Raw genomic sequence first — 25,379 nt, 5'->3', positions numbered from 1 at the left:
GTCCATAACCAGACAATGTATATCTACAGAATGTAGTTTGAAATTCTTAATTGATTTCTTATTGATTATACATTAAATTGTAACTTATGGAAAAATGACTCTTCATGGATGCATGGTTTTGTGTTTTTAAAGTACAATGTATTTCCAGTATTTTTTTGTTTTTGTGATGCAATAATTTAGAATTTATACACAAAATATTTACAGTGTGTCTTGGGGAAGGTTTTCATTTTTTATGTTTTTTTTACAATTTTTATCCTCATAATTATTATATTTTTTAACCGAAGTATGTGTTCTGGTGTGTTCATAACACTCTACCTTTAACTACATCTGTTCTGTGTATAGCATATGAAATTAATTTTAAATTAGTTATAGTCTATTGGTAATGCAATTGCATTATATAGTTATATAATCAGCTTCTAGTTATCACAAAACAAGCTGTTATCATAAGTGATTTGTGCAAGTTTTATGATGTAAAATAAATACAGTCAAACCTCTCTATAAAGATCATACAAGGAAAAAGAAAAACAGGTCTTTATACCCAAGTGGTTTTTATACATAAAGCAAATTGTACTGAAGTGGAACATTTTGACCCTGAAAAAGTGGTCTTAATATATTAAGCAGGTGGTCTTTATATGGAGGTAGTTGACAGACTTCTGATACATAGGATTTTACCTTTCCTATGTATCAGATATATCAAATGTGATACTTATGTATTACTTTAATTTGTGCAACAGTAGAATGGTCATAAACACAGGGAGTTGGCACCATTTTTTTTAACTACCAGTATACATATATATATATTATAGTATATATATATGTATACTGTTGGTTAAAAATTTTCGTGCCAGGTGCCTGTGGTCATAAAAAGAACCTTTGCAATGTACAATTATGTTTAAAAATAAAATTAGAAAAACCAGTGCTGTTGGAACTGAATGGAAATATAATGGTAAACTCAACAATGTTAGGTTCTTTATATTATCACAATTGGGGAAAACAAAAATGTACTGAAGATTGATTAATGGTAGTATTACCGTATTCACTGTAATTAGCACCCTTCCCCATTTAAGCGTTCGTTCACTTTTCTTGTGAAGGAGTTGAAGTTGTAAAACCGTCCCCATCCCTTGGATTTAATGATGTTTTATAACATAAGATGACTCTAACATCAGCACGGTTATATATTTGTGTCTCATATTACAATAATTTGCAAGTCTTTTACATGTGAATCACAACATAATCATTTATCTCAGAAGGTTAAAAGGCATATGCATGTTTACTATAACAGATTAATGTGTCATGAGTACAGAAAGAGGTAAAATATGGCTGAATTTTTTCATCCACAATTTATATTTTGGTTCACTAATAAGTGCCCCCTTCGTCAAAATATTTTAAGCATCCAGGGCGCTAATTACAATGAATACGGTACATGTATTATCAATGTGTGTGTCTACATATAACACACTGAGTTGTGTCCATGTCTGTTTTTATCACATAATCCGCCTGATTTCCAGTGATTTCGCCCGTGTAATATTTTTGCGTATGTCACTAGTGTAATATGACCTAGAGCGATTCTCATTGGCTGGAAATTCATTGTGATGTCAGACAGAAACCATAAAATGAAGTCAGGATTATGAGGCCGGCGGGACAAAATGGCGGCCTCTGCTAGATTTTTGGAATACAATTTGACGTGAAATTCTCTGTTATGTAGGTATTTGTAGTTCTGTGATAAAAAAGTATCTTAAATTTGCAATCATTTCATATGAGATTTTATGAAACTTGTCTCAAAGTTTTAATTTTTTGCTCACCAAGCTGGCAAAAATTAAAAACTTTGAGACAAGTTTCATAAAATCTCATATGAAATGAACACTCATGTAAGATCCTATATATATATATGTCCTATGCAGACCACTGTATAGTGGTGCAAACATCATGGAGAAATAAACATCATTATGAACGGAACACTTGTCATTTATACTTTTTTTAAGGCCGCCAGATTGTCTCATGTTTGGCATTATCTGTTGTAAACAATAAACGTTTTCAGTTTTAGTAACCACATTACGTAGCCATGTGAAAAGCTTTGTTTGATAATTACCATGACCTTCATTCATGGTCACAGAGGTCAAATATTTTAAAATCTTTAAACAGCTTATAATCAATTCTATTGAACTAATCCGTGGAGGTACAAGGTTACCCGGGTCTGCAGCATGCCTGGATGGAGGCTGAACATGTTTCATATAAACAAATGACCTTGACCTCGATTTAAGGTCACATATGAATCAGACAGGCTGAATTATTAGTATTATTATTTAAAAGGAATCTATTAAAGTACATATATGACCTAATTTAAAGCTTCATCCAACGTCACAGGGTCAATTAAATTGAATTTTGAACAGCTTCTTTGCAATACACAAAACATTCAGAGACCTTTTACAGGTCTGTAGTAAGCTAGGGTGGCTCAAATGAATTACCTTGACATTCAGTACAGGTTACTTTGGTCAAATAAGCCAAAATATTTACCTTGCTCTTTATTTGGGGAGAGTACAGAGAATACTTCGGTGAAGGGTTAAAATATAGTTTACATTATTGACATTGACCTTCATTCAAGGTCATTGGAGTTCAAATAGGCTAAACAACATCTCAATAAGGAAGAAACCCAGATACCTGATATTTGGCCTGTATCTTGATCAGGTTAATTTAGGGCAACTTATAGCAAGTCTGTTCAAACGAATAACCTTGACCTTCATTCAAAGTCACAGGGGTGTCCGGATGGAGGTCTGATTATTTGTTTTATTTGATGCCATTGACCTCCATATAAGGTCACAAAGGATTTCATCTTCTTCAATCACAGAAACTACATGTACATGGGAAGGTGAGTTGAGAGCTGGTCACACAGACTGGGGCCTATAGAAAATATGGATGAATGACTTTGATTTTATTTAAGTTAAAAGGGGTAAAATAGTCCCATATTTTCGATGTGACATTTGGAGACGGTATGCCCCACAAACATTGTTTAATTAAATTTGAGCTTGTATAAGCTTGACCTTCATTGCAGTTCACATGTGTCAATTAGGCTGTTGCCCTGAGATTGTAATTTTCCTGATATGAGGCATGTTTGATGGTCAAATAAATACTGTGACTTTTATTTAAGGTAAAAGGTTAAAGGCCCGTTACCTTTACGAGACGGCTTTTAATTTTTAAAATGTGAATGTTAAACGAGATCGATAATTTTGTAGAGTACCAAAAGTTATTAACTTATCGTTAATATGACACCTATCATCATCATCTAAACAATTAAATTAAAATAAAGAAAGCCTCAAAATTATGCATTTATTGTTGAAACTTCAAATGAAATATCACAACTTTTGGAAATTATATCCAGGAAATCTTTAGACGAAGGGAAAATTCCAGATGATTGGAGAATTGCAAATGTGGCTCCTTTATACAAGAGTAGGAATCACAACAAAGTGGAAAACTACCGTCCAATAAGTCTGACTTCAATCCCAGGCAAAATTCTCCAAACAATTATTAGGGACAAGCTTGTAGATCATATGGACAGGAATCATCTCTTCACAGAACATCAACATGGCTTCAGATCTGGCAAATCCTGTACTACCAATCTATCGGAGATCCTTGAATACTGGACGGTAGCCATAGACAAAGGGAGTAATATCGATTCAATTTATATTGACTTCAGTAAAGCTTTTGATAAAGTCCCTCACAAGTATCTACTTATAAAACTAACGGGTTACGGCATCATTGGAAAAATACTGAAGTGGAAAGAAGACTTCTTATCCATTCTACAACAACGAGTTGTTATTCATGATGAATCTTCTGGACTAGTAGATGTGACTAGTGGTGTACTACAAGGTAGTGTCTTAGGTCTTGTTCTATTTCTGATATATATATATATATCAATGACCTACCCGAAGTAGTCCAACATAGCACAATAAAACTATTTGCTGACGACTCTATTTTTTTGAAACAACAATAGCCCTACCGAGTCTCAAGAACTTCAAGCCGACATAAACAGTGTACATTTTGTATTCACTTGGTCTAGAGACTGGAAAATGGTCTCGAACACCAAAAAATGCAAACACCTTGACATAGGCAATCTAGAACAAGACACACATAATTCCATCCACAAAATGAACAAATACAGAAGGTACAGCGAGAGAAACTTTCACCAAGATTTAGGTGTACTTTTCGACAACAAACTTAAATTTAGTCAGCACGTTACGTTAGTCAAGCAGTTAATATTCAGGATGTTTGTCTATATAGATATACAAATGTAACTATGTTCTTAACCCTATACAAAAGTCTAATTAGACCCAACTTAGAATATGCAATTCAGGTATGGTCTTCATTGCTAAAAAAAAGATCAGATCGCCCTTGAAAATGTGCAACGAAGAGCCACTAAAAGAGTTCACTCTATTGAAAATCTACCATACCATTCAAGACTTAAAAAGTTGGGACTTCCCACCTTAGAATACAGATGTAAAAGGAACTATGCGATTGAACTCTATAAAATTCAGAACGGAACGGAACTGGATAAAGACAAGCTATTTACAATATCTACCACAGCTAGTACTAGAGGTAACGGTTTAAAACTCTTTAAAGATGCTCCACCGCTGACAAATGGTATTTTTTTCACTTTCAAAAACAGGAGCAGACAATTAAGTATTTTTCTTCAGTTACAAAAGTTACTTACTTTACAACATTACCACCATTGAAAAGTTTGAGCTACTAATTTTACTTCAAGTTACAAAATGAAAAATAATTAATTACATCCCGAAAAAATCTCGTGGCAATATATCTTATATGGAATAAAGTACTGATTGCGCATGCACCAAAGGTGGCAAAATAAATTGTTTTATTTTATTTTTTTTTGTGTTAATTAGGCATATATATACACGATTAAACACCAATTATTGTTCAAATGATGAATATCTTTTATAATCTGTCGGCGATGGAGCATCTTTAAGAAAAAGAGCAGGACCTAAGTCACACAAAGTATATTTAGTAGGCGAGTGGTAGATTCGTGGAACTCCCTTCCTAACTTTGTAATAGAAGCCCCTACTCTAAACTCGTTTAAAAACCGATTCACTGGAAATCAGTAACATTCAAGTTTTATCCCAGTTTTTATATGGCACCACCAGACAACAACAACAACAACCTAGTGAAGCCACAACCAGCTGGACTAGCTGGAACTGAGCTAACTACGATGTCAAAGAAGATGTAACTCCACTGTCCAAGAAGTTGAGTTCATCAGGGCAATGTCCTATGACCATCATTTTTTCTTGTTAGTAACAAGCACCTCAAATAATAATTCTATTGACATTTTTTTCAGAGAAACTTCATATCTAATATAAAAATCAGGGGCCTTCGATTCAGTTTATATGCATATGGTGTTATACTGCCCCAGTAGAATATAAAATAATAATTTTGTACGTCAGAGTGGTATAACACCATAAACCAAAAATTGACCTTTTTAAACCGTTTGGTTTGAAGGTTGTGGATAATTTCCTCATAGCTACAAAAATGTGTGATAACCATGGAGTTTCGCGTAATAACGCGTAATTGCGATTTTTTTTCTCCTTTTAGCAAAATGAGCCCAATAGGCTTTAATAAACTGGTCTTATTTTTACATCTTCTGCTCTATTTTAAAGTTTAATTTGTAATATATATTGTTGGGTGGAAACGAAGAAAATGTGGGAAACTGGAAACGGAACGGAAAATTATATCGTGATCTGTTATTCTGTTTGATATCCTGACAAGAATGTTGAAAACACGCATCAAATTGCCAGCTTCAGTACCGAGATATACCGTCCTATGAAGTGCCCGATTTTTTACTGATATATATTGACTGCTAATCAGGGAATCGGTCGCTCACGCTGATTTGGGGAATACCGGTAACTGGATGTGACATCACGAGGGGCAACGTTTGATGGGGTTACGAGCATTTTTCAAATATATAATTCAATTTTGCTTGTTACGAGCATTTCCATTGGCTTAAAAATTTACTTTATCAGCCTATAAAGGCAAAAAATGGCGTCGCCGTTTGTGACGTTGCTTCTGATTGGCTGAGATGACGGCCGTAATGATTTCATAGACAAAGGAGTCCCAAAATGAATTTTGAGTATTGAAGAGATTATCTTTAGTAATTTGAATTATAAGGATTAAGTTGAATAGATTTTTATGTTATGGAGATATAACATAAAAATCTGAGTGTACTCTAAATAAACCGCGAAGCGGTTTATGATGAGAGTACACTCCGATTTTTGTGTTATATCTCCATAACATAAAAAATCTATTCTACTTAATCCTTATATATACATGTAATGATGACGAATCAAGTTGATTATATAAGGAAGCATTGCAAACTGAAATAAAGTTAAAATAATATGTAAGCAGTCTAAAGGCAATCACCTTGTGTACCTTGTGTAAACCTTTATACATGCACGGTTCAGTACCTTTTTACTAGAGATCTAATATCTGTTTTAACAAATTACTAAATCATCATATAATTATCCTTTTGAATATGTTTCTTTATAAATGAAAATTCACTAGGCCTATGGATTTCAAGAACCAGCATAACTAAAAGAAAATGGATTTTCCAAATAATGGTACAAAAACACGCGTTCTTTGTAGTCAAACGTAGTAACACAAGTCACGTGCTTATACCTCATTCATGCAATTGGCCGAAAAAATATGGAATTGTATTATGGGTAACTAGTGATCACATGAGTGTGTGTTTACTTCCAAATTATAGTGATTTCTCTGACCTGGTATTTAGTATATATATAATTTGGCCTTTTGACGAAGATCTTATTTTCTCTGTGTTATATGTTTTTCTTCTGAAACCCAAAACAGGTAATTATATATATATATCAATATAAATTTAGAATTCTACGAAATTAGCCGGGAGTAGCCGATCTTCGCTGATCCTAGATTAGACGGTTAGACCTATTTAATTGGTCAATTCGCATCTTATCATTTATTTACAAAACGTGAAAATGGCAGTTTTGTAACTCATTTTACTTCATTATTTATACTAAAACAGTACATATGTGCGAGTCAAAATTATATGCATGCAATATTAATAGCATTTTGGAGTCTAAAATATTTTCAAATAAATCAATTTTTTCCGAAGAAATGGCAAGCAAACTATCGCCATATTTGGAAGTAAACACACAATCACGTGATCACTAGTTACCCATAATACAATTGTATATTCCGGTCAATGGCATGAATGTATAAGCACGTGACTTTTTTTTACTACGTTTTTACTACAAAAAATAGATGCAGATATATCCTGAGTTCGGAGCTAAACCCGTGTCCTGGGAGGATTTTTAGCCCAAAGGTTGAATCTGGCCATTACGACCATAACAAAAATTCGTTGTGCCTTTATATCGGACAAATATTTCTGTGTGGGACAAGCTAACAAGTAAAGCTGGTTTCCCAATGTGTATTGTGTACCTGTACTGTGACATATATGGCTTTTAGATTACGTAACTGGTATTTTTTGTGATTCGCAAGATGTTATTTTTTGTGATTCGCAAGATTTTTTAACCGAAGTATGTGTTCTGGTGTGTTCATAGCACTCTACCGTTAACTACATCTGTTCTGTGTATAGCAGTTGAAATTAATTTTAAATTAGTTATAGTCTATTGGTAATGCAATTGCATTATATAGTTATATAATCAACTTGTAGCTATCACAAAACGAGCTGTTATCATAAGTGATTTGTGCAAGTTTTATGATGTAAAATGAATAGTCAAACCTCTCTATAAAGATCATACAAGGAAAAAGAAAAATAGGTCTTTATACCCAAGTGGTTTTTATACATAAAGCAAATTGTGCTCAATTGAACATTTTGACCCTGAAAAAGTGGTCTTAATATATTAAGCAGGTGGTCTTTATATGGAGGTAGTTGACAGACTTCTGATACATAGGATTTTACCTTTCCTATGTATCAGATATATCAAATGTGATACTTATGTATTACTTTAATTTGTGCAACAGTAGAATGGTCATAAACACAGGGAGTTGGCACGATTTTTTTTAACTACCAGTATACACATATATATATTATAGTATATATATGTATACTGTTGGTTAAAAATTTTCGTGCCAGGTGCCTGTGGTCATAAAAAGAACCTTTGAAATGTACAATTATGTTTAAAAATAAAATTAGAAAAACCAGTGCTGTTGGAACTGAATGGAAATATAATGGTAAACTCTACAATATCAGGTTCTTTATGTTATCAGAATTGGGGAAAACAAAAATGTACTGAAGATTGATTAATGGTAGTATTACCGTATTCATCGTAATTAGCACCCTTCCCCATTTAAGCGTCCATTCACTTTTCTTGTGAAGGAGTTGAAGTTGTAAAACCGTCCCCATCCCTTGGATTTAATGATGTTTTATAACATAAGATGACTCTAACATCAGCACGCACGGTTATATATTTGTGTCTCATATTACAATAATTTGCAAGTCTTTTACATGTGAATCACAACATAATCATTTATCTCAAAGGTTATAAGGCATATCCATGTTTTACTATAGCAGATTAATGTGTTATGAGTACAGAAAGAGTTAAAAGATGGCTGAATTTTTTCATCCACAATTTATATTTTGGTTCACTAATAAGTGCCCCCACTTCGTCAAAATAATATTTCAAGCAATTCTGGGCACTAATTAACAAAGAAAAATACGGTACATGTATTATCAATGTGTTTGTCTCTACATGTAGCACACTGAGTTTGTGTTTCCTATATCTGTTTTTAATCACATAATCAGCTTGATATCCAGTGATTTCGCCCGTGTAAATATTTTTGCGTATGTCACTAGTTGTAATATGACCTGGAGCGATTCTATATTGGCTGGAAGTTCATTGTGACGTCAGACAGAAACCAATAAAATGAAGTCAGGATTACGAGGCCGGCGGGACAAAATGGCGGCCTCTGCTAAGATTTTTGGAATACAATTTGAGTGGAAATTCTCTGTTAAGAAGGTATTTGTGATAAAAAAGTATTTTAAATTTGCGATCATTTCATATGAGATTTTAATGAAACTTGAAACGACCAAGGCTGGCAAAAATTAACTTCTTCTTAGACTCGTTGTTCATAAAATCTCATATGAAATTTGATCACATCGTAAGATCCTATATATATATGTCCTATGCAGACCACTGTATAGTAGTCTGCAAACATCATGGAGAAATAAACATCAATATGAACAGAACATCGGGACATTTATACTTTTTTAAGGCCGCCAGATTGTCTCATGTTTGGCATTATCTGTTGTAAACAATAAACGTTTTCAGTTTTAGTAACCACATTACGTAGCCATGTGAAAAGCTTTGTTTGATAATTACCATGACCTTCATTCATGGTCACAGAGGTCAAATATTTTAAAATCTTTAAACAGCTTATAATCAATTCTATTGAACTAATCCGTGGAGGTACAAGGTTACCCGGGTCTGCAGCATGCCTGGATGGAGGCTGAACATGTTTCATATAAACAAATGACCTTGACCTCGATTTAAGGTCACATATGAATCAGACAGGCTGAATTATTAGTATTATTATTTAAAAGGAATCTATTAAAGTACATATATGACCTAATTTAAAGCTTCATCCAACGTCACAGGGTCAATTAAATTGAATTTTGAACAGCTTCTTTGCAATACACAAAACATTCAGAGACCTTTTACAGGTCTGTAGTAAGCTAGGGTGGCTCAAATGAATTACCTTGACATTCAGTACAGGTTACTTTGGTCAAATAAGCCAAAATATTTACCTTGCTCTTTATTTGGGGAGAGTACAGAGAATATTCGATGAAAGCGTTTTAAAATTACAGTTTAAATTATTGACATTGACCTTCATTTCAAGGTCATTGGAGTTCAATAGGTATGCTGAAACAACATCTCCATAAGGAAGTTGTCAAGTAAAAAAAAAATAAACAGACACCTGATAATTTTGAGCCTGTTGCTTGATCAATGATCAGGTTAATTTAGGGGAAACTTATCTATTTCAAGTCTGTTCAAACGAATAACCTTGACCTTCATTCAAAGTCCACACCAGGTTGTCAGGATGGATGCAGGTCTAATACTAATTATTTGTTTTATTCTGATTGCCATTGACCAACATATAATGTCACAAAGGATTTTCATCTCTTCAATCACTAACTAAACAGAATACTTACATGTTGTAATTTGGGAAGGTATGGAGTTGAGAGAGCTAGGTAATCACAAACGGATTGGAGTATTGCCTATATGGAATTATGGGATTGTGATGCTCTTTGATTTTGACTAGAACCAAAGGTCATCAGCGGTAAAATGGTCACCATATTTTCGAGTTGTGACATTTGGAACGGTGATCTTGTTGCCATAAACAAACCTATTGTTTAATTAAAATTGAGCTTGTATAAGCTTAATCCCTTCATTGCAGTGCACATGTGTCAATTTTGGCTGATTTGCCCATGAGATTGTAATTTTCCTGATTAACATGAGCGCATGTTTTGATGGTCAAATAAATACTGTGATTTTATTTAAGGTAAAAGGTTAAAGGCCGATTACCTTTACGAGACGGCTTTTAATTTTTAAAGATGTGAATGTTTAAACGAGAGATCGATAATTTTGTAGAGTACCAAAAAGGTTATTAACATTATCGATAATAATGACATGCTCATATCATCATATTCTAAACAATTTATAAATTAAATATAAATCCCCAAAGCCTCAAAATTAGCATTTTATTGTTGAAACTTCAAATGAAATATCACAACTTTTGGAAATTATATCCAGGAAATCTTTAGACGAAGGGAAAATTCCAGATGATTGGAGAATTGCAAATGTGGCTCCTTTATACAAGAGTAGGAATCACAACAAAGTGGAAAACTACCGTCCAATAAGTCTGACTTCAATCCCAGGCAAAATTCTCCAAAGAATTATTAGGGACACAAGCTTGTAATCATATGGACGTGAACCATCTCTTCACAGAACATCAACATGGCTTTAGATCTGGTAAATCCTGTACTACAATCAAAAAAAATTGGAGGTCCTTGAACACTGGGCAGAAGCCATAGACAAAGGGAGTAATATCGATTTCAATTTATATTGACTTCAGTAAAGCTTTTGATAAAGTCCCTCACAAAAAATCTACTTAAAAACTAAAGGTTACGGCCGGCCATCATTGGAAAAATACTGAAGTGGAAAGAAGACTTCTTATCCATCCTACACATGCTGCATATCGAGTTGTTATTCATGGTGAATCTTCTGGACTAGTGGTGTACCACAAGGTAGTGTCTTAGGTCCTGTTCTATTTCTGATATAATATGATATCATACTGACCTGCCCAAAGTAGTCCAACATAGCACAATCAAACTATTTGCTGATGACTCTTTTTTTTTTTTTTTTTTTTTTTAGAAACAACAATAGCCCTACCGAGTCTCAAGTAAGAACATAACAAGCCTTGAACTAGGACACTAAGGAAATGCAAACAAACACCTTAAACATAGGCAATCTAGAAAAAGATACACTTTATTCCTTCCACACAAAATGAACAAATAGAGAAGGTACAGTGTGAGAAAGATTTAGGTGTACTTTTCGACTACAAAACTTAAATTTATCAGCACTCGTTAGTCAAGCATCTTAACAAAGGAAATCGCATACTGGGGCTAATATTCAGGACATTTGTCTATATAGATATAAACTATGTTCTTAACCCTATACAAAATGCCCTAATTAGACCAACTTAGAATATGCAATTCCAGATAATGGTCTCCATTGCTAAAAAAAGATCAGATCGCTCTTGAAAATGTGCAACGAAGAGCCACTAATACAAAGAATTCACTCTATTGAAAATCTACCATACCTATTCAAATACTTAAAAAGTTAGGACTTCCCACCTTAGAATACAGACGTTAAAAGGAATGATGACGATTGGAAGTCTATTAAAATTCTGAACGGATAGATATAAACTAGATAAAGACAAGCGCTATTTACAATTCTAACCACTGGTAACTAAGAAGGGTAACGGTTTAAAAACTCTTTAAAGGGATGCTACACTCACGCTGTACTTATGGTATTTTTTCACTAGATCATAACAGGGAGCAGGGCTATTAAGTATTTTTCTTCAGTTACCAAAAGTTACTAACTTTACGAACATTACCACCATTGAACAGTTTGAGCTACTAATTTTACTTCAAGTTACAAATATGAAAATTAATTACCATTCAAGACTTAAAAAGTTCGTGGGACTATTCCCATACCTATAGGATAATAGTACTGATTGTACCAAAGGAACGATGTGCCAAACGAATTGTCTCATTTTATGTCTGAATGTGTATAATTTTGATACAGGGGCGTAGCTTGCTCTTTGCCCGTAGGGTCGGCATCTTTAAGAACAGTGCAGGGACTTAAGGTCACCTCAAAGTATAATTAGTAGGCGAGTGGTAGATTTCATGGAACTCCCTTTCCAAACTTTGTAGTAGAAGACACTACTCTTAAAATCGTTTAATAAAATATCCGGATTCAATGGAAAAATCAGTATCATTCAAGTTTTATTTCACAGTTTTTATTAGGGCACCTCAGACAACCAACAACTACCTAGTGAATCTGAAAATAAAAAGCGCCAACAAACCCAGCTGGGACGAGCTGGGAATACTGTGCATAACTTACGATTGTCATAGAAGATATAACCTCCACTGTCGAGAAGGTGGAGTTCATCAGAGGCAGGTGTCCTATGACCTCATTTTATTTTCTTGTTAGTAACACGCACCTCACAGGGGCGTAGCTTGCTCTTTAAAAAAAAGCCCGGGCTTGCACATAAAAAATCCTAGTATGGGTTATTCATTGTCTTGTAAAGTTAAAACATCTATGTAGATCCGTCAAAGTCTTGAATGTAAATTAAAATCAAAGTTAAAATAACCTAAACGTTTACGTAGATGATTTATCTAAAATTAATAATACTGAAATATACGTTATGCGTTAATATGAATCTTCTATGACACAAGATGGCTTGTTCAAGATTAAAACGAAAGACACGAAAAGTCAAAGGACGACAGATGAAATATCGAAAGTGACACCTCGCAAATTATAGTGACACACAGTACATTCTACTTAGATAGTCCGCTAAAACATGCTTATATTATTATGCTTTTTATTTATTTTTTTGCCAAATATAAAGTCTATATATTAGACAAAAAAACAACAACTTATAATATAGGCAGGCTTAGCGGAAAAGATTCTATTTAGTAAATGCACAATATACTGACACATATACTCTTGTTGGAGCGATACATTGTATAGAGAATTAAAACTTCCCGTCAAGATAGACTTTAAGAAGACAAATACTATTTTTTTCAATCAGTGCGACTTTTATTCCTTACAATATGAGGCGCTGTTTTTATATTCATTCATTTTTTCACATATATGTATAATTCGATTTTTACACATAAAAAAATTCGATAACGTAAGAAAGTTCCGTCAATCTATCATCAAATCCCATTAGAGTCACTCAAGATACATGCAGGACTTATCATGAGATTTTCATATACTTTTTAAGTACTAAACATTAACACATAATTATCAGGTACAGGTAGAAAACAGTCCTATACCTTTGATTTTAATAAATATAGTTTAGCAATACCAAGCATTATCAAATATCATTTTCGGTGCTAAACATTTCCTTAAAACGATTTTCCGTCGGGGGGCTTCGCCCCCCTGAACCCCCTAACCAGGGCGCTGCCCTGGACCCGCTGGGGGCCTAGGCGGCCCCCAGACCCCTCGCCTGGGCTTGCACATGTAAAAGACTCTAGCTACGCCCCTGAGTAACAAAATGTAAAATAATTAATTACATCCCGAAAAAATCTCGTGGCAATATATCTTATATGGAATAAAGTACTGATTGCGCATGCACCAAAGGTGGCAAAATAAATTGTTTTATTTTATTTTTTTTTGTGTTAATTAGGCATATATATACACGATTAAACACCAATTATTGTTCAAATGATGAATATCATTTATGCTCTGTCGGCGATGGAGCATCTTAAAGAAACAGAGCAAGACTTAAGTCACACAAAAGTATATTTAGTAGTCGAGTGGTAGATTCGTGGAACTCCCTTCCTAACTTTGTAGTAGAAGCCCCTACTCTAAACTCGTTTAAAAACCGATTCACTGGAAATCAGTAACATTCAAGTTTTATCCCAGTTTTTATATGGCACCACCAGACAACAACAACAACAACCTAGTGAATGAACAAAACGCGCCACAACCAGCTGGACTAGCTGGAACTGAGCTAACTACGATGTCAAAGAAGATGTAACTCCACTGTGCAAGAAGTTGAGTTCATCAGGGCAGTGTCCTATGACCATCATTTTTTCTTGTTAGTAACAAGCACCTCAAATAATTCTATTGACATTTTTTTTCAGAGAAACGTCATATCTAATATAAAAATCAGGGGCCTTCGATTCAGTTTATATGCATATGGTGTTATACTGCCCCAGTAGAATATAAAATAATAATTTTTGTACGTCAGAGTGGTATAACACCATAAACCAAAAATTGACCTTTTTAAACCGTTTGGTTTGAAGGTTGTGGATAATTTCCTCATAGCTACAAAAATGTGTGATAACCATGGAGTTTCGCGTAATAACGCGTAATTGCGATTTTTTTTCTCCTTTTAGCAAAATGAGCCCAATAGGCTTTAATAAACTGTCTTATTTTTACATCTTCTGCTCTATTTTAAAGTTTAATTTGTAATATATATTGTTGGTGGAAACGAAGAAAATGTGGGAAACTGGGAACGGAACGGAAAATTATATCGTGATCTGTTATTCTGTTTGATATCCTGACAAGAATGTTGAAAACCGCATCAAAATTGACAGCTTCAGTACCGAGATATACCGTCCTCTGAAGTGCCCGATTTTTACCTGTATATTGACTGCTAATCAGGGAATCGGTCGCTCACGCTGATTTGGGGAATACCGGTAACTGGATGTGACGTCACGAGGGGCAACGTTGGATGGGGTTACGAGAATTTTACAAATATATAATTCAATTTTGCTTGTTACGAGCATTTTCATTGGCTTAAAAATTTACTTTATCAGCCCATAAAGGCAAAAATGGCGTCGCCGTTTGTGACGTTGCTTCTGATTGGCTGAGATGACGGCGTAATGATTTCATAGACAAAGGAGTCCCAAAATGAATTTTGAGTATTGAAGAGATTATCTTTAGTAATTTGAATTATAAGGATTAAGTTGAATAGATTTTTTTATGTTATCGGGAGATATAACATAAAAATCTGAGTGTACTCTAAATAAACCGCGAAGCTGTTCATGATGAGAGTACACTCCGATAATCCTTATATATATACAGTCATGATGACGAATCAAGTTGATTATATAAGGAAGCATTGCAACTGAAATAAAGTTAATAATATGTAAGCAGCTAAAGGCATCACCTTGTGTACCTTGTGTAAACCTTTATACATGCACGGTTCAGTACCTTTTTACTAGAGATCTAATATCTGTTTTAACAAATTACTAAATCATCATATAATTATCCTTTTGAATATGTTTCTTTATAAATGAAAATTCACTAGGCCTATGGATTTCAAGAACCAGCATAACTAAAAGAAAATGGATTTTCCAAATAATGGTAAAAACACGCGTTCTTTGTAGTCAAACGTACGCGTAGTAACACAAGTCACGTGCTTATACCTCATTCATGCAATTGGCCGAAAAAATATGGAATTGTATTATGGGTAACTAGTGATCACATGAGTGTGTGTTTACTTCCAAATATAGTGATTTCTCTGACCTGGTATTTAGTATATATATAATTTGGCCTTTTGACGAAGATCTTATTTTCTCTGTGTTATATGTATTTCTTCTGAAACCCAAAACAGGTAATTATATATATATCAATATAAATTTAGAATTCTACGAATTTAGCCGGGAGTAGCCGATCTTCGCTGATCCTAGATTAGACGGTTAGACCTATTTAATTGGTCAATTCGCATCTTATCATTTATTTACAAAACGTGAAATGGCAGTTTTTTAACTCATTTTACTTCATTATTTATACTAAAACAGTACATACATGTATGTGCGAGTCAAAATTATATGCATGCAATATTAATAACATTTTGGAGTCTAAATATTTTCAAATAAATCAATTTTTCCGAAGAAATGGCAAGCAAACTATCGCCATATTTGGAAGTAAACACACAATCACGTGATCACTAGTTACCCATAATACAATTGTATATTCCGGTCAATGGCATGAATGTATAAGCACGTGACTTTTTTTTACTACGTTTTTACTACAAAAAATAGATGCAGATATATCCTGAGTTCGGAGCTAAACCCGTGTCCTGGGAGGATTTTTAGCCCAAAGGTTGAATCTGGCCATTACGACCATAACAAAAATTCGTTGTGCCTTTATATGGACAGGGCAAGCTAACATAACAAAAATTCGTTGTGCCTTTATATGGACAGGGCAAGCTAACAAGTAAAGCTGGTTTCCCAATGTGTATTGTGTACCTGTACTGTGACATATATGGCTTTTAGATTACGTAACTGGTATTTTTTGTGATTCGCAAGAAAACAAAACATGAAAAAAAACCCATGCATTGTTTTGCATTTTTAATTTTTCATTCATTCTTTTAATATAGTATAGTACGTTATGTACTACATGGACTTGGTACGAATGCTAATCCACAAAACTTTCAACTCACGGTAATATATATTAATAAATAATTGTGGCCAAGAGGATGGAAATTTGCACTCTAAGTTCCTCAGCTCTGACTAACAGCTACGTACACGCAGGCAATTGATTTATTTTTGTAACTTGCGTTTTAGAATTGTACACATTTTTATATGGTAATACTGGGATTCAATTCAGGATTTAAAATATGAAAATGCATTATAAATCATTTACAAACGCAAGAACGAACGAATGATACGTTATATAAACTCAGTCGGCGAATTACCGAAACAAAAACAATGGCTTAAAGCAGGGTAGTCCGCTGAACCCCTCTATATTGTTAGTTGTTTTTTGTTCCTAATAGGCTCAAAATATCAGAAAACAGAGCAGAAAATGTTTTACTGTAAAAGTAGAAATGCAAATTTTAGTCATTTGTAAACATATGGCAATTGACACGACATTTTGATCAGTTCGAAGGATATCGAATTTCTTCCAAAAGTTCCTATCAATATTATTAATGATATAAAGGAAATGCGCCTATATAGAATTTTTTAAGTTATATGTGCCGTAACTGGGCAAAAATTTGATATGCTATTTTTTCTTCATTAATCTTTTGAAAACCACATGGTTTGAAGACTAAAGCTGTGGAAACCATTCAAATTGCTTTAGTGCCTTGTTTGTTACAACACAGAAATTATGTACTGTAAAATTATTGTATTTTAAACCTTATGCATGTTTATTTGGAAACATACCTGCAGAAATCACTTGACAATTACTAATAACAATGTAAACATGTTAATTATAATTGTAATCTACAATTTAATTTCATGGTCTGACCGTATGACTCAATGTCCTGCACGAGGTGGAAATATAATAACTTTTGGCAGTACTGCCAAAAATCATTTTCAGTCCTTATTTGTACTTGTAAAAATAAAACCTTTCATTTGAAAGTACTGTAATTCTCAAAATGTTAGTATATTTTGGTGATACTTTTTGAGAAAACGGTGTTAATTATAAGCATGATTTTTTCGTTGCTATTTTGATAAGAAGAAAGAAGGAAATGATATCATAAAATTAACGGCGCATAAAGATAATGATATTTTGAAAATGAATCATCGAAAATTTTGCAAATATCATGAGCTGATTGTATAGACAAGAACAGTACGTGTAAGTATGCCAAATTTGATGAAAATATATCAATAAATGTGATAATGGATGTATGTTTGTTTCTGCAGTTACTGATGTTGTTTTGTCCCTCAAATGTTATGTGTAGATCCGGATAGATCTGGATATTGGGTCAAAAATTAGAATACTTTGTTGTTTTTCCGGCCGAAGAAGTGCCAGTTACGCCTCGAGTTGCTGAACTTGCAACTTTCTGGAACGACTCAAGGTGTGTGGTCTACATCCATCTGTTGATGTACTTTGCATTCTACATCATTTAAATGGATTGATCATGATTTGAAAGCCTTTGTTGATGCTAAACCATGTGCTATCGGGGTCGTAGACGTCAACCATTACGTACGCCGAGGCGCGGACAAGATTGTATCAATGGTATAAATTCTCACCAGGACCCGCAAAACTAAATGTGTGCATTATTGTTATTATCATCCAGTTAGATAAGGAAGTCAACACAACAGTAAGCTGAGGCCTAGAAACAGTTGAAAGTTCAAGTCGCTTCCTGACCCCCTCCCCCGCTACCCCACATCCAAATCAGTGGTAACGTTAACGTTGCCCGAAAATGTCCATCCTCGGTGTGCCAACTCACTCGATTACCACGGGTTGGTCGACATACCGTATGTCAAACTATATCACTGTCATTATATCCATAAACATGAAAAACAACTTCAGCGTTGCTGTGAAAAACACATAAAAACACATCGTTGTCCTATAACGTAGGTTGTGAGAAAGTCTGTTGTGTATACGTGTGTACTATAGGCCTATATACCATATAAAAGGACAAGGGAACCAACGGCTCGCTTGGAAGAGGTACACCTGCCTCTACAAAAGTCGCCGGTATTCCGTCAAACATGGATAAATATGTATATATTTAATACTAATATATTCTTAAATAAATTTTCGATACGGAAAACACAACTTCAGACACGAAATAATATATTAACATACCTTTATTTCACTATGAACGCGGAAAATGCAGTCAGATTTCCTCACTGTCGTTTTGCCTGTCCAGTGAAATCTAGGTTAAACACGTTTGAGTGGATATTGTGTACCCCATACCCGGACCCGAACTGGAAACCCCATATACACAGTGCCTGTATACTAAAAGCTACAATATTAATGTGGTAGCGGTAAAGTAAAACATTAGAGCAAGGCCGAAGGCCGAGTGCAATATAATATTTGTTGATTACCACCACCGAGGGGTAAATATTATGAACTAGAGCACAGTAACCCACGAAATATTTGTTTTATTACATAATCACCAGTTTTTTAGTTGAATATTTTTATAAAACGAATACGACAGTCACTTAACAAAATCATCAGCACCGTACCCTACGGAGAAGCTTCAAGTCATATTGAAGATTGACGTATAATCCACCTACGTCACTTTGTAATTCCGGTTTGGATGTCATTTTGTCTTCTTTAACATTATTAGACCTGCATGCAGCCTTTTAATCTAATACATTCGCCGTGTCCTTCATCTACTCGACAAACGTTTACATGGCGTGCCTGATTCGATCGAGATCTAAAAAGCTAGCGCGAAATTGAGCGTGAGCCTTTGTGACATCACAATAACGTAACATACTGTTACGCGTGATTCCTCGGAAGTGTTCTACAGTCAAAACTAAACAACAACAGCGAGGTGTTCCTAAAGCTGTGCAATATAACATCTCGAACTGTGCAATATAATGTTTCCATGGAAGCGTGCAATATAACTTTGAACTGTGCAATATAACAAGGTTTTATTGAACAGTCGGGATATATAATAATTGAAAATATTGTATTTCCTCATATATAGATTAGTGTAAACAAATTATGTGATGAAAGGAATTATTCTTATTTTTGTTGTTGTTTACTGGTGTGTAAACTGCATTTTTGAACAGATATCTTAATGACCAAAATCACCACAAGCAAGTTTTAAAGTGTACGTAGACCTAATTGCAGTTAGTGATAATTGTAGATGTTTTCTAATTGCTGTTTTATATATATATTTTTTTGTTCTGATCGAGGTGTACAATTTTTATTTCAATTATATATGCTCTAATGTGTTACTGTCTTTTTTTGATATATTTGTTTTTTTTTTTTTTTAATTATGATTTTTTTTTTAAAGATGATCATTGATGCATACGATAAAAGGTTTTTTTTTCTAATTTTTTTTTTTCATACGACTTTGTCATATGTCATATATCAATTGAAAAACAATGATTTTGATAATAAAAACCTAATCCTTCTCAGAATAAATTTTAAGTTATGTACATTATGAATAGCAAATTGGAAAGAATATTAATTATTTCCAGGGACGATCTACCCTTAACAGAATGATTCTTCAAGGTCAGCCAACTATACAACCCTGAATATGTTGAACGGACTAACTGAAGGTTTCCCTCCGAGGGATGTGAAAAATGGAGTGATATCTGATGCTCCTATACAGGTAAGTTATAATAGTACGCACTAAAGGGTTTGGAAGCGATTTGGTGGCTAGGGGTTGGGTTGGGTGAGGAGTGTTAAAAAATAATGTTTAACTCAAAATTGGAAATAAAATATTTTGAATAAAGTTTAAATATTCCTGGGCCCGGCACCATAGAATAATTCTCAGACAGATTTTTTGCTTTTACATAGACTGGAGTAAAAAATCTGTCTGAGAAAGTTTTAAGGTGCCGAGCCTTGGTTATATCATAAGGTTATGGCAAATATTTAATAAAGAATTACTTTTGTATGCCTAATGGTAAGCCAATGATTATTTCTTTCAAGTGACTATGAATTAATTTTTCTTTGATGCTCCCATACATTTAATAAAGTTAAGAAAAGAGTGGCCTCCTTTAATTTGGTAGAGCGATTTTTCCTGTGTTGGGAAAGAGTAGATTAAATGTTTCTACACTATAATAATTGTTATATTGAATCTATGCAAGAGACCTTCCCCTGTACATGCTAGATGCAATACAGGGGTTTCGAGATCCTAAAACGACGTGGGCAAAGTAAAATTCAATGTTGATTAGTCCCACCTTCCGGTGATTATGACGTCACTAAACTCACGTCAAATGATAATGTCATAATCACCAGATGGTGGGACTAATCGACGGTAAATTGTACTTTACCCATGTCGTTTTGGGATCTCGAAACCCTCGTATTGGATCCTCGGGTGTAAAACATTACCTCGGATGTGATAGGTGTTAGAATATGTAAGAAAATCAACCATTTTCTTCGTCGGAAAACCTAATTATGCTCTTACTGCGCATAAGAAAATTAATAGTTCAATTGAAATGTAGAACTTCTATAGTCATATTTTAAAAAATTGAATGTGACTATTTCTCCTTCGAGACAGACATTATTGATGAACTGACATTTTTTGAAGGATTTTGTCCTCGGTGGCAACCAGTTGCTATAAAAATAGTCTCTTAGTTTCAAAATGGATGTCCTTGTGATACATTTGAAGTCAACTATAACAATTAAATTCGAGGAGTTACGATTGTGTTAAAAGCTGACAGAGTGGTCTCCCCTGTTTAAGGATCATATGATGACAGTGATCTCCTCAGTATAATGTTTGATGATGACAGAGTGCTCTCCCCTGTATAATGTTAGTTGATGACAGAGTGACCTCCCTTGTACAGTTTAAATGCAATCAAATGTAAAATATTACCGTGGAAGTGATGGGTGTAAGAAAATTATTAGTGAGTGAAAAGTTGAATTTCTATAGTCGTATACATGTAATAAGAAATCATATGTAACTATTTCTCCTTGGAGACGAACAACACACAGTATGGATGACCTGACGCTTAATATCAAGGGTTAGTGCTATCAGCTGATTCTGAGTTCTCCCATTCATTATCATACAGGCTTATATTTACTTGTGCTGATGTCTTATACAGATGTGAACTGTCAAAGTAACCACAAAGAAAAGTTTGAGATGGCAAGGGCTCTAGCTATATATTATTCTTATTACAGATAATTACATATTAAGATGCATGGATTGAAATAGCCTGTGTGTGTGTATATATATATGAATGTCTAACCATATTCAACCCAATAAGTGTCCTGGGCAGTAAAAAACTTGAAATTCTAACATTTCATAAAATTTTGCATAACTGTCATGATCAGTAGTTAACTATAAATAAAAGTCAAATGCAGAAATTTAAAAGTTTTCATCAATTCAATCTGTATTTAAGAATGTAAGTGAAATTGATATAAATGGAATGGGTGCTTATAGGGACGGGATTGCTTATGGTGTCAAATACAGTACTCTTTTGGTTATTTATTCCGCTGTTTGATTTATACAATGTCCCATGAACTAGGTAACTAAAATTTTACAAAAATATTTGATAGATATTTACATTAAAACAAGATATCTTATTGGATAAAATATTAAAGTTCAAGGTCTATAGAAAATGAGTGATTACTTTTTTTGATCTAAGTGAGCATTGATGCATGGAGACATTTAAAGGTATTTTCTGGATATGTTATTAAGATAAACTTTTAAAGATAGTTCTTGGACTATAAATAGCACAACCAATGCTATAGTTCAGTAATTGTCAAAAGAGGTGAAAATTATCATAATTATAAACTAAATATCATTTTCACTCCTATCTCTTATATAGCTGTACACAAAGTCGGTGAAAATCACCCAATTATAAAAGTTAATTTCTGAATTTGATTTGTTTACCCCTAAACGCACATTTGGACTCTTCTTATTCCAAGGATGGTATAATCCATTATGAATATGGGTAAATGATCATGTTTTGTTAATATATATATACTCAGATTGTGTGTCAAAATTATATATATAACTACAGCTAGCCTAAATATAACCATCAAGATCTTGACATATAAAGTCATTTAATTCAGTGATTTCAGTTATTTACAGAAGACTCTGTTAGGTCAAAGGTCAATATATCAATTACTACAAACCACTGTAAGGTCAAAGGTCAATACCAGTTACTACAAAACAGATTAACTCTGAATATTAGAATTGGTAAGATGATGTAAACTTATTCATTTTAGTGGATGAACATTTTAGTGCAGTGTATATTTAGCTTTATAATTCATCTCTCCCCTCATACAAGTGTTATAAAAGTTGTCCTACCACTTTCTCTCAGTGCTGGTTCTTTTTTATGCAGTAAAATTCCTCTAACTATGAGCATCATACAGGCATAGCTGAGGTATAGCTATATTACAGTCCTGGTGATCGATTGATACCTCATATTTGTCAAACGGATTCTTTAGACCTGACAAATACTCTTACATAGATATATGTTATAATGCTATATAACAAACCTCTGATTTGAGTTTGAGCACCCTTCGTGTGGAATAACCGGTCGGCATTATCCTAACCTTAGATAATGATAATCGGTGTTCCTTATATATATGGTACTAAATTAAATTTTACCATTTACATATTAATTTGTCGAACAAGTAAATGAGGTAAATCAATTCTCTACATAAATATATGCATTTTGTTGAAATATTAGTGTTTTTAAATTACTGAAAAACACATTGTGTTGTTAAAATACAAAACAGAAATGTGGCCTTAGATTTTCAATAAAATCTGTCTGCTCTTTATTTGTATTACATATCTTTCTGGCCCTCCCTGCTCCTTCATCTTCTCCTTCTGTTTCGTTTTGCTAGTTGTATATAATATAACCCTCTGAAGCTCTCCTCTACTACTCCACTCTATGAAGTATTCAACCTCTATTCATTTTCTGTCCTTTCTTTAATTTACCCCTCTGTATTCCCCTTAAGCTTCAGCTTTCAATTTGTATTCGGTTTTTGCTAGTTTTATAATTAACCCTTTTTATATCCTCGAGCTTTCTACTTCACTTCACGAACAATCCAGCCTCTCTCTAGGTCTGTTTATTAACCTTCTGTTTTCTCGATCTTTACTCCTCTACATGTACGTCCCCTTTCTCTTCCTGTTTTTTTTTGCTGATGTTTAATAGTGAACCCTCTGAGTATCTCTCCACTTTACTTAAAGATGCTCCACCGCTGACAAATGGTATTTTTTCACTATCTAAAATATGAGCAGACGATTTAGTATTTTTCTTCAGTTACAGAAAATACTTACTTTACACCATTATCACCATTGAAAAGGTCGAGCTTCTAATTTTACTTCAAGTTAAACATATGAAAAATAATTATTTGCCTCCCGAAAAAAATCTGTGGCACTATATCCTATATGGAATGAAATACTGATTGCGCATGCACCAAAGGCAAAATAAATTATTTTATAGTCTTTTCTGTGTTAATTAGACATATATATGCACGATTAAACACCAATTATTGTTCAAATGATGAATATCATGTATACTCTGTTGGCGGTTGAGCATCTTTAATTAATTCACCCCTTCTTTGTTCAGTCCCAGTCTCCCATCTACATTCTTTTCTCTTCCTTGTTTCGTTTTTGCTAGTTTCATAATTATATATATCGTAACCCTTTCTATGTCCTCTCTACTGCCCTTCTGCCCTCTATTTCGTCACCGGCCTGTATCCCTTCATCTGTCTCCTATTTTACTCCATCTATGACCCTTCTTTGTTACTTACTCCCCCCTCCTTTGTCTACTCCTCCCTCCTTTGGTACTTACTCCCCCCTTTCTTTGTCCCTCTGCCCCAACTGCTCTTATACTTCTAGAACTGATTACTCTATGTCCCCTCTAGGCCCCTTTCATTCTTACTCCTTTTTGCTACATTTGTAATTTCATGATTAGACTTCTTTATGTCCCCTCACTGCACTTCCGCCCTCTTTACTCACTCTATGCACCCTCTCTCTACCCCTCTTTTGCCCCTTCTATGTCCCTCCTTGTTACTAATACTCCCCATTCTCTGTCCCCCTGCCCCTACTGCATTTACACTTGTATTACCCGGTACCCCGGATGCCATTTCCAAGCAACCTTACCTTGCGTTGTCATCAGGCCAACATGGAGGGGAATTACACAAATAAAATGTGTATTCATCATCACACTAGATAAGGCACAATTGCAATATCTGATATACATGTGTATATATATACCTGTGTCTAAAGCCTTCTCATATTACGGGAGCCATTAATCTGTTTCCATGGTAACGACTAAGGGAATCACCCTTCCCCATTTGTTGTCTTTACAAACATTTATTAATCCCGCTCTCTCAGTTGATCTAGTATACGGTAATTGCTGTTGTGTTTGTTAGCCTTTTTTGGTCGCCAGGTGAGCAGATGTGTTACCTGTGTGTGGAGTTACCTGTAACGAGACAGGTATATTTATCAGGTGTATGTATAGAGGTATGCGTACATGTTACCTAGCTAATTAGGCCAGCAGAAGACTATCCCTTCAGGGAGTCAGGAGACAGGCGGAAAATGTTATAGAAATGTGATGGATTTTCACAGAAAGTAACAACGTTAATATTATACAATTGCTAAGCTCTGCGTGCAGAATTTAAGTTTCTTAGTGCTGCATATAATGACGCAGACTCACTAAATTGTGACGACTTTCAGATGGATCTGTACTATAGAAAATGTTACCTTCT

At 34.1% G+C, this 25,379-nt stretch overlaps 1 long non-coding RNA gene across 1 annotated transcript in view; it reads right to left on the bottom strand.

Annotated features, from left to right (window-relative positions):
- The window catches only part of LOC138310639 (uncharacterized), a 36,225-nt gene extending 11,440 nt beyond the window's left edge, over positions 1-24,785 (bottom strand). Inside the window, exon 1 of the long non-coding RNA XR_011206463.1 lies at positions 24,772-24,785. This is a non-coding gene — a long non-coding RNA (uncharacterized lncRNA). The remainder of the gene's footprint in view (positions 1-24,771) is intronic.
- Positions 24,786-25,379: the final 594 nt, after the last annotated feature.

The sequence above is a fragment of the Argopecten irradians genome, chromosome 16 (assembly GCF_041381155.1).
Source record: "Argopecten irradians isolate NY chromosome 16, Ai_NY, whole genome shotgun sequence".
NCBI classification, from domain to species: domain Eukaryota; kingdom Metazoa; phylum Mollusca; class Bivalvia; order Pectinida; family Pectinidae; genus Argopecten; species Argopecten irradians.
Note: the sequence above shows the minus strand (reverse complement) of the source record. Positions and strands in the feature narration are given on the sequence as shown.